The sequence below is a fragment of the Lissotriton helveticus genome, chromosome 7 (genome assembly GCF_964261635.1).
Source record: "Lissotriton helveticus chromosome 7, aLisHel1.1, whole genome shotgun sequence".
NCBI classification, from domain to species: domain Eukaryota; kingdom Metazoa; phylum Chordata; class Amphibia; order Caudata; family Salamandridae; genus Lissotriton; species Lissotriton helveticus.
Genome location: NC_136068.1, coordinates 422,667,500 through 422,679,300, shown reverse-complemented (window position 1 = coordinate 422,679,300; position 11,801 = coordinate 422,667,500). Strand labels below are relative to the sequence as shown.

The 11,801-nt window shown below is 41.6% G+C and overlaps 1 long non-coding RNA gene across 2 annotated transcripts in view; it reads left to right on the top strand.

The window, feature by feature from the left end:
• Positions 1-9,607, top strand: part of LOC144768546 (uncharacterized) — a 13,955-nt gene extending 4,348 nt beyond the window's left edge. Inside the window, exons 2-3 of one of the 2 annotated variants that reach the window (XR_013598566.1) lie at positions 6,313-6,514; positions 6,984-9,607. This is a non-coding gene — a long non-coding RNA (uncharacterized LOC144768546). The remainder of the gene's footprint in view (positions 1-6,312; positions 6,515-6,983) is intronic. The other variant, XR_013598567.1, reaches the window with a different exon arrangement.
• The last annotated feature ends 2,194 nt before the right edge of the window (positions 9,608-11,801 follow it).

The window sequence follows — 11,801 nt, the reverse complement described above, 5'->3', positions numbered from 1 at the left end:
CTTTTCATTAAATGTAAACTTTCTTAGTTTTTTAGTAGTGCTGACAGTTGTCACACGATGCCTGGTCGTGCCTTTAGTAAATAGAAAACAATGTGTGGAGGTTGAATCACCTTTCACATAATTGTGCGCTCAGATTGACATGAAACTGAATTGTTTCTTCTCATGTTTCTCAAAGTATTTCCAATAATATCAAGTCGAAAAATGTATCGTGAATATATTTCCATTTTTATTCGCTGATCATTTTCACCTTATTATATATCATAAGGGTATTTCAACATATTCGTTTAGCAATCCATTTTTAAACGTTGTTCTCTCGGCCCAATGCATTTCGGGTCGGTATATTGGACCCTTCGTCAGGGGCCTGCAAATGAATTAATACAGGACCTTAGCAAACAGTACAGGTCAAAATATAATAACATAATTATCATATGTGACACATTTAAATTAAACAAGCATGATTGAAATAGATATGCGTGGTTATGGACTTGAATATTCTCGAAGAATCAATAAATAGAGTACAAAAACATTCCCAGAGAAAAACTTTTTTCTACCTAAAACCACGACTTCAGAACAGAAACTGTTGTGTGTTAAAATACTCTACTGAGGCCATGAAGATAAAAAGAATAATCAACACACACTGAGCTAAATCAACACGGAACCGGATTTAAAAGGCCTTTTCAATGAACGCATCACTTTTGCATTTCAGAGATCAAAAAACTTGAAAGAAATCTTGACGACCACAAAGAATCCCAAAATTCTCCATAAAGGAATGTCTAAATGTCTCAATTGTACCCACTGCAACAACGTTTTGGTTGGTAATAAATTCATGCATCCAACTCAAGGGTATGAAATAGAATTACAACATACGAGCACATGCGATACAAAAAACACCATTTATGCAATTAAATGCCCGTGTGGTAAAATTTACGTAGGCCAAACTGAAGGAAAAATCAAGGTGCGCATAACAGAGCACAAAAGCAACATCCGTCTACATAACACCAAATCCACTGTTGCTACTCATTGGATTGAGGCAAAACATCAGATATCCCAATTGAGATTCACGATTTTGGAGGCAATTCCGCAGTGCAATGACATGGACCCCATAAAACAGAGACTAAAAGCAGAATTCTTCTGGATAAAAAAACTGAATTCTTTACAACCTACTGGAATGAACGATCGTATCGAATACTTGTGCTTTATATAGATAGCATCTAACAAGGACTATTCTGCTCCCCGGTCTATTTGATTGATTACCATTTTTGCATGAGTTGTTTATTTGCCAATATTTGAAACTCACAATTTATGGCATTTGCTAAAATTCTATTTCACCTTACACTATGTATATATGGCACATAAATTCGAACACTATGATGCATCGACTATCCCCATCTGTTCCAATCATGTCACTCTTTCATTTCTATTGTAGTTTTTTTTACCTTGATTACATGAATATATAGTTCGTTTTCCACAAATCTGGTTTATTTTTAAAGGGCCGTTTCCTCACGAGCTATTTTTTGTAATTGATCACGTTTTCGTCATTAAAAGTTAGCCCCCACACACAACCCAAGTCGTTCTCATTTAATACTTTTTCTATCATGCATGTGTATGATTCCACATAGTCTGAAAAGTCTGTCCTCGACTTTCATTGAAGTCGGAATACTCGCATCACGTGACCGCTATATCTGTTGTTTCGTATTACTCCACACCCGCAAACTTTTGGCAATCAGTTTACGCCCTGGATGTAACCTTCACGCTAATCTCCAGTAAGTCTCCTCTCATTTTTGTAATATTGACGCCGCTTTTCAGTTTAACCATCTAAGGATATCAGCGCATTTCACCTCATTAGTGTTATTTTTCGACATATTACGGCACGCTCCCTGTATATAGATTCAGTTCTCCGTTCCTTCACCTTATTGACGATACTCTCCACGATCATTTTCAAATGTATTGTTTGCATGTACCTCTTTCATTTACAAGTTATTTCAGTATGCATCATTACTTCATCTGCCTTTCATCAGTATTCAGTCCATAACCACGTATATCTATTTCAATCATGCTTGTTTAATTTAAATGTGTCACATATGATAATTATGTTATATATTTTGACCTGTACTGTTTGCTAAGGTCCTGTATTAATTCATTTGCAGGCCCCTGACGAAGGGTCCAATATACCGACCCGAAATGCATTGGGCGAGAGAACAACGTTTAAAAATGGATTGCTAAACGAATATGTTGAAATACCCTTATGATATATAATAAGGTGAAAATGATCAGCAAATAAAAATGGAAATATATTCATGATACATTATTCGACTTGATATTATTGGAAATACTTTGAGAAACAGGAGAAGAAACAATTCAGTTTCATGTCAATCTGAGCGCACAATTATGTGAAAGGTGATTCAACCTCCACACATTGTTTTTTAAATATTTATAAGGTGAAAGCAGGCACAAGGTATGTATGTATGTGTCTTGTAAAGCGCACTACTGCCCTGAGGTGTCGTGGCGCTGTAGACCGCTGGGGAACCCGTCCTGGCTATCCCTGTGAGATGTGATCCCTGGTTAGAGTAGGCACCGAGGCGAGAATTATCGAGTCCGCTGACCCTGGTCCACGACCCTGCTGCGTCGGGAATTGAACCCTGGTCCCGGGCCGTTCTCTGCTTCCGGGTCTGCCGTCTCTAACCAGTGAGGTGCAGTAACGCGTGCCTTCCCTATTGATTGAGATCTTATAAGAGGTTTCCCCATGCCCTCTTCTCATTTGAACTGCGGGTACTGCATGTGTCAACGAGGTATGGGATCCCTTTATGTTAAATTGCATCTCTTACCAAACTTCCAAACACCTCTGGCAAAACACTTATAAGGTCCCAGAGGGGAGACCTATTGGCTATGCCAATGCTTTTGCTTTATGTATTTGCCATTGTAATGCCTTTTGTTTCATTTATAAAACCATTACATATTGCACAATTAACGTACAATACTACTAGCAAAGCTAATATCTTTAGCTTAATAAAAGGTGAAACCTTTTGCATTTTTAACGCTTGTCCTTTCATCCTTTCATCGTGATAACTCACCTGAAGGCATCACCAGAACCCATACCTTCAAAGGTACTATCCCGGGGTCCATTATCGACTACATATTTATGACCCCAGGGATCTTGAATAGGGTAATTTCATATAACACTCTGGTGTCTGTACATAGCGACCACAATCCGGTAGTAGTGGAGGTTGCCTGGGGGCAGCATATGGGGCTTAAGCCCCAACCACTAGAGGCCAACACCACAGTACGTTCAGTGGACTAGGGGAGAAGGCTCAACTGGGCGAATGTGGCGCCTGACACCTTTTACGCCAAGCTTCTACCCAAAATCAATAGCCATCTAGAGGTCTGCCAAAACACCACGACCCGGCCAATGAAATTAAGGGAGCCTTTGAAACAATTTGCAACCATGTTGTGACTGATCTTTCGGTCAGCACGAAGACAGGAGCCAGCAAGTGCCATCGCTGGTTCGACGCAAGTTGCTCCAAAGCTCACAGACTGCTGATGCTTGCACTCAAGCATCTACCAAGGGACAAGATGAATATAGCCCATCTAAGGAAGCAATACAAGCTGGCCATTAAATCCAGGAAAGAAGCGATCAAGAAACTAGCCTGGGATAATCTACTTAATGTAGACATTTTAAGGGATAGTAAAGAATTCTGGAATATAATAAACCAGCCCTTTTTCTCCGAAACACCCAATTTAGATATGGACTGTGATCCCGGACGAAAAATGGATTAGTCACTTCAGCGCAGTTTATGGTGGGGAGTGCATGGACTGTATCCCTACCCTATCTGCTGGCCCAGAGACTATCCCCCTGAGCTTCAATACAGGAGAAGTGAAAAAAGCCATCCATGGAACTTTAAAGAACAAAGCACCAGGCCCTGATGGGGGTGCCGGCCGACCTTTATAAACATTCCCCCGGTCTTTGGGCAGGCGTTCTGACCAATGTATTTAACGCGGCCATTATCAGCTCCCATCCATCTTCCTGGGGAACCTCCATCATCGCCCCAATCTTTAAGAAAGGTAATCGGGACGACCCAGGCTGTTATAGGCCTATATCCCTCCTGGACTCTGCCGTTAAGATCTTGGGCAGAGCCCTGTTAACCAAGCTGAGGGAGAGTATAGAGGAATGCGGTGGGCTGGCCGATATCCAATATGGGTTTAGGGAGAAATGGGGCACAGTGGAACAGTGCTCCAATTTACACATTCTGATCGCCAAGTACACGGTCGCCAAGCAGGGGTCCTTATTTCTAGCATTTATGGACCTCTCCTCGGCCTTCGATCTGGTGAACAGATCAAAACTCTGGGCCATGTTGCTAAACATTGGGATAGATGGGGCCCTGGTTAGATTCATGGCCTCCTTACATCAGGACTTGTCTGCCAAGATCAGGGTCACCAGGGAGGGAAGATGCAGTCCCCATTTTAAGTCCATGCGTGGGGTACGGCAGGGCTGCATATTAGCCCCCCTATTGTTTACCATATATATCAACGGCCTGGGGAGGTGCCTGGAGGAGACTGGGGGGACCTTCCGCGTGTAGGAGAAGTTAAGATCCCTGCTCTCCTATACGCGGACGATGCAGTCCTTATAGCCCGCACAGGTAACGCCCTACAGAGTTTGTTGCATGCATTTGGTACCTTCATGGAGGGCTTGGACATGAAGGTCAATGCTGGCAAATCCCATACAATGATAGTTAGAGCACATAGGCGCAAAGGGACGATTAAAACATTTAGTTGTAAGGGCCAAGAGGTCTCCAGAACTGCAGTTTTTCCCTACCTGGGGGTGCTCTTCGACGAGAGGGGGTCGTGGGGCCCACAGGTTAGGGCAAAGAGTCTCTCGGTGACCAGGTCATCGGCAGCCCTTATGGCCTTTTCAAAAAGATTGGGGGCCAGGCCAATGGAGGCCCTTCTGAAGGTCTACAGTTCAAAATGTTTGTCAATCGCCATGTACGGTGCCCCAATCTGGGGTTATGCACAGCTGGAACCCATTCAGAGAGCCGAAAACAGGTTTTTACGTTCATTATTGTCAGTCCCCCAATCAACCCCAACTTACTCCATTCATGCGGAGGTGGGCATGGATTTTATTACAGACCGGCTTAACATGGCACCGCAGATCTATTGGCTAAGGACGTGGCTTAACAAGGAGGTAACCCTGAACCACTCTATTATGAAGGATGTTATGTCATTGGAGCACTATAAAAAGATTCCTTGGCTGGATTATTTGAGGAAGTCTTTTTATCGACTAGGAAGACCGGAACTTTTTGAAAGCCCTCTATCGATAAGAATCACAGACGTAGTTTTGATCAAAAAGCAGTTTGACCGTGGCAAGATCCATCCGAGAGGAAAAAGAACTCCAGAAGCCTTCGGTGAGGTCTTATTATTTAACAAAAAGCTCTGCTGCCATGGAACCTTATCTTACCGTAGTTACTGGACCTTTTCATAGGTTCCTCCTTACAAAACTAAGATTTAATTTGATTCATTATCAATTGGGAAATTATCCTTCCTGGGCCAAGCCAGAGTCAGCCCCCCCTTGCTCCTGTGACCACCTACAGTCTATGAGCACCACCCGTATAATATTCTGTATGGGAAGTTTTTTGGCTGCAGCATCACGCATTAAAAACAAACAGGTGCTCATCGATAGTACCTAATGACTCCCCTGTACTGTAGATTACATCGATATTTTGCACAGCCTTCTGCCTACTTGTTTTTTTTTTTTTTAAGGATGTATTGTAATACTTTGGATATGTATTTTAAACTTTTTAAATATGATTGCTGCTGAAATAATTTGTAAAATGTATTTAGGCTCTTTATGTATGGGATGTCTTTTTATGATTTTCTTTTAAAATCGAATAAAGTATTTTGACTGGTGGGCATAGGGTAGCAGGCATCTGACTCTCTATGCATCTGTGGGGATAGGTAATTTGATTTCCCGTCACAAACCCCAGTGTGAAAGTTCACTTATTGATAGTTCTTCTATTTCTCTCATAATGCCTCTACTTTGCTATTACTATTTGTCCTGCGCAGCAAGACCTAAGCATACACTCTGGCTCTCCAAAAATAAAGTTGATTATTGGGTAATTTCCTCAATGGCCTTTAGTGCATACCCAAACACTTCTTTGTAGTCCAAAATCTAGGCATATTAGATAGACATTGCACCAGGTCAGTGTACTTTTTGGGGTGCTTTTCTCCAATTAAATCTGTTAATCAGTTTGTTATGCTTTGTATTTTACCTCTGAAACTTAAACCACACACAAACTAATTCCTGATTTTTATATCTAGCAGGACATAATCATGGTTTCATTCAACGTCCTGTTTTTCACCTGCGATCGTTCTGTGTGTGTTCGAAAAGATGGTGACTTCCTGCTTTTGGACAATCCCGGGGAAGTTCTTTGTAAATGGCTGGTCGAAAATGTAGATGAAGCTGGTCGGCCAATCACCGAAGAGAGAGATTTTAAAGCTATGATTCTGTTCCAATCATCTGGTAAGCACAATAAGTAAACCTTTATAATAAGTTTGTAACTGCAGGATAACGGTACAAATTACCAACCTGTTTCAGTAAAAACCTACATTTGTGATTAATTAATCCAATAACGGACAGTAAAAATGAACATGCATGTCCCCACATATGCCTTGGATTTCTCTCCAGAGACAAATGTAACACTTATGAAAAGGACTGAAACGTTTAGCTTGTGGCACTACTATAAGGCAGCCATTTTTAGATAAACTATTTTATTTAGGCAACTTTTTTCAGGAGGTTCAAGTTCAGGCTTACAATGTGTACTGTCTATTAAGGAAAACTTACTTACTTGGTTATGGATAGATTGTACATTTGTTATATATATATATATATTATGGCTAGAGCGTGAAGATATATTGCAAGTGGTCAATTTGTTCTTTTCTGTTTTGAAGTTTATATTTAAATATATTTTTTTTTCTCTTGCTTTTTTTAGTGAAGAAACAGCGTCTAATGATTCAGGATATTTTTCAAGAGATAATTGCAAGCTATTCTGGCACAACAGAGGGTCTAGAACAGGTGTTACTTCAAAGGGCACTGGAGAAAAAGCAGATGTTAAGGGACTGTGGCAATCGGGGAAGCGCTGGTAGACTTAAGCGGGTGTTACGTGAACTACAAGAGGAAGAAATTGCAGAGAAAAGATGCAAGGACAAAAAAAGCCAAGCAGAGTGGACTGGATTATATAAGAGTTGGTAACAAAGCTCATGCTGAAAGCACAACTTCTCAGCCTGGTGATGCAAGTTTGCGGGTGAATTTGCAGAAACTTGAAAACCTGGCCCTTTTAGCAGGGATGGCTAGTGTCCTTCATCAAAAATCCACAACTAAAAATGACGCATCAGACCGTGAAAATGAACTTGTCTTGGAGTCCCCGCTTAAATCCAAATATCAAGGACAAAAACATGCCTCCCTTTCACCCCGTCATCCTAGAGTAATTAACACTCATTCTGAAAATATAATGGGGCCATTCTGATGTAATCCATATAATCCATAGCCATCCTAAAGCTGTCATAGGATCATCAAGGAATAATCCACACTCATCCAGAAATTGTCATGGGATCATTCCAGAGTAATCCACTTCCATCCTGGAGCGGTTATAGGATCATCCTGGAGTAATTCTCCCTCGTCCTGAAGTTGTCAATTAGTATTCGTGTAGTTGTAAAAGGTAATCACTCCCTGCCAGTAGAAGTCATCAGAACACCATCCTACTGTAGTTTTTGTGATGAGTCTAGGTTCGTCATCACATTTACATTTTTTGTCCTACAGGCATACTTCAGGATGGCTTGGGATGACTTCCCCCAGATAATTGCAGGAATAGCCTGACTGTAATCATCAGATCAGTCCAGAATGACTCCAGGATGATCTTCCTTTTTAACAAAATGCATAAATAAATAAATAAATCACAACATGTTCCCCTCTGGAGTCTCCAAAGTGGCTCTCGACTCTCCACTCTAAGGGGCACCCTCCGAGCTGGGAGCACGCTGGCACACACACACTATGTCGCCGGCTCCCAGCGCCGCCTCCTGCAACAGTTGTTCATTTTACTCAAGTTGTGCACGCTGAAGTGGACTCATAAATACCAAGTATGTTGTTAAATTTAACTTCATACCGGCTTCCTGTTTCCGTGTGTCCAGTTCTTACTTGAGCATTTACTTCTTCATAAACACACACGCAGCAAACACGTTTCATTTTGTTTACCAGATGTTACGACAAGGTTAGTTCGCTATAAAACCTCAGTCAAAGTATTACGCATACAACATCGAAACGTCTCATATAAGCCAAGTGAAACCTTGCTATTACTCCCAATGGCAATTCATGGTAATTTAAAGAATGTAAACCCTTGAAATTTGTGAAAATAAACGGTTTTAGGAGCGTATTTCCTGTTTGCAAATATTAAAGCCTACGGGAAAATGGTAGCATTTTTGCTTCGTTATGGAGTAAATGGAATTGAAAAGTACAAATGAGAACGGGGGGTAGGGGTTCGTCGTGCACTTCTCCCACCCCATACAGTAACTCTAATCATCCAGGCTTATACTCCCTCTTTAAGGCGTTTCGGACCCTACTCCATTGCTGTTACTCCCACTAGGATTTATGTCTTACGTCTGCTCTACCTCACCCCATCCCGGTTGTGCATCATGCTGAAAATACCTCAATGCGAGCCTTACCTCAGGCTGAGTACAGACTTCACATCCAAGTGCCTCTGCTTTGCTTCCGAAGCCAAAGGGTTAACTCCTAGCTTTAAATTGAATGACAGGCTAATGACCAACAGTGTGGAAGGCCTCTGGGGATGCTTTACTCAGTAAGCCTTGCGACTGGTTGGACAAAAAAGACCCGCCCCTACAAAATATCGTATCACATCAGCAAGGAAACCTTACTGCACCCGGAAGAAATCTCTCTTGAATGTTGAACCGGAAATGACATCATTATTGCTCCGGAAGGTATGGCCACGCCACGGTTTGTGATGAGTCGAGTGGTTTGCACAGTCGCCGACTTTGGAAAGGGGGAACCAGCATACATTACAACATTTCAAAAGAGGAAAGTGGGAGATTTTTTAAAAGAGAAAGTGTGACACAAATGTTCACTTGCTTGCAGGAGCAGGTTACTGGTAGTGCATTAATCGAGTCACACAAGACCAGCTCCGTGCTATCTGAAGCCCATGGAGGAATCATGTTTTTAGGTCGAGCCTGTTAATACTTTACTTTGACCTCAGTGTTTGAGTAATGTAAGACCTTAAAATATCAGTCGAGTTCACTGCCCGTTTCTGAATCTGGGGTTGGTGTAACCGTGACTCTTGAAGTATATCCATTTGTATTTCTTCCATGAGTGACTTTACTACTTGTACATTTGCAATTTTTCTTTCTGTTTGTATCTCTTCCTTGTGTGACTTTACATCTTGTACATTTGCAATTTTTCTGTTTGTATCTTTTATGTAACGCATGTAATCCTAAGCCCTTATGTTTTGCAACTGGTTTTTATGTAAAGCGCTCGGACACCTTCGGGTAAAGTTTGCGCTATATAAAATTGCATTAAATAAATAAAAAATAAATGCTGCTCTGCAAGGCATTCTGTATTGGAGTATGGACTTGAAGCTCCGCACATATTTTTAAATGGCTTGTGTCATTGTCCTTTGTAAATGCTGGCTTCTGATTTGTTAATAGGCTTGTTAGTCTCCCCTTAGTACCACCTTGTCTTCCTTGGTAACTTCCCATGAGGACTGGCCCTTTTACTTTTGTTGTTGTAAGCACTATTTTCTTTAATGAGTTTCTCCTACTGCAGGCATGACATTCTTTCTTGCAACATTCAGTGTGCCATGCATGCTTTCACTTTCTAAGCAGCCTAGGGCAATGGTGGCCGCTTATTTGAATTTAAATAAGTCTTTAGTCAAGAGTTGGAGCTATTGGCATTGTAAATTAAAATGCCTTTTATTTATGTGTTAATTATCAAAACAGATAAAAGGCATTGTCACTTACAGCGCCAATAGGTTAAACTCTCGCAAATGCGAGACCTATTGCATAGCAAATGCTTTTTGCATGCAGGAGACTCTACTAGTTTTGAATTCGGTAGTCTGCCACCTGAATTGTGAGGGTTGTATGAACCAGGTTCGAGTATCTGTGTCTACGCAACTTCAATCAACCCTGTCAAGTACCACGCGTCTGGGGTTAAACTAGAGCATTTTAATGCTGGTGTCTGCATCACCGCACTGAAATGCATTAGTCATGCAAATCATAGCGTTCCTCGACCTCCTCAGTTGCGCTAGAAGCAAAGGCTGCACAGCATTAGTGATCGTGCTATCCCGTGCACTGCTGATTATTTCTGATTAAATAAAGACACACATGACTTACAGCCCATTGTAGTAACTCTGCTGTCATGATCCACAGTCGCATGATAGGCTGCTTCATGATAAACACTGTTTTGTGTAAGTACAGAAAGCGATATCTGACCCTTCCCTCATCAGCCCCTACTCACTTTGTGCTCTACAGAACTCCTCCTTCCTGGATCCTCCCTCCACTTGCCATCCAACAAGCTCTGGAAGGTCACCAAGAAGAGCAATGCCCTCATCAGTGGACTCCTGGGCGGCCACCGCAGGTGCCCCATTCACCTCAACTGGAAGACATTCTGGGGCGGTTTCCCATGTCCTCTGCCTTTTTTTTCCTTCTTTGCAGATGAGTGGCCCATTTTTACAGGCTCCAGTCCATCTTGACTCACATCCTGGCCAGCCATTGGCCTGGTGGTTGCCCAGAACCACTCAGCCAACCCTAACATTTCCAGGTGTGCCTTGAGCTCCACTTCCTTCCAGGTAGTGTGCTCAAGGTCATTACCTAGCAAACAGTCCACAGGCATTGCGGGCCTCACTCCAATTTCCAGAAGACCTGAACACCCCCACTACTCAAATAGAACAAGGGACACTGGATAGCGACCCTCCCTGTTGTCAGCCACCACAACCTGGTGGAATTCATTGAGTATCACCTGCTCTGGGGACACCAGCTGACTCCTTAACATAGTCATACTGACACTGTGTCCTTCAGAGCCTTAACACCTTGCCCATTGACAGCAAGAACACAAGGGATGGTGGACTGTTTCTCCTGCACCTCTAAACCTGTTTCATAACATATGATAGTCCCGCGCAACAAAACCAAACACCAACAGTCCTGTGGTGTCACTGTATCCCAGATCCTAGGTCCAAAAACTTGAATGGTGTGCGCAGGAATGAAAAAATATATCCAGGAATTTGCTCTGTAGTATTCCAAAATAAGTTCTTTATTGAGTATATTTCATAAATAACGTACAGCTTAGCCAACGTGTTTCATTCTCATTTGAGAACTTCATCAGGGCTGAAAGTGAACAGAACAGAGAACACACATAAATATACATAGAAATATATATTTAGAAAATACATACTCTGAGCAATACAATACAAAAAAAATCAAATTATACACATAACGTAATAAGGCACATATCAAAAAGAAACATCTGTCACAAAAATAGGTTTTTTACCACCACAGAAACACAAAACAATATACAAAGAGAACCATCCTCAAATTTCTTGTTACACCTAAAACTGATTTGGATTATACATAGATATGAAAAATATATAACAATAACACCATAGATAATACTTGGCATAGTGAGAAAGAGAAAAGAGCACCATATGAAAAGACACCAGAATAGATGAATTGCTTCCCCTTCAGACTCCCCGACAAGTCGATAAGCACATTGAGGGATAAAGTTCTACATCTCAAGACAATAATACGTCCCT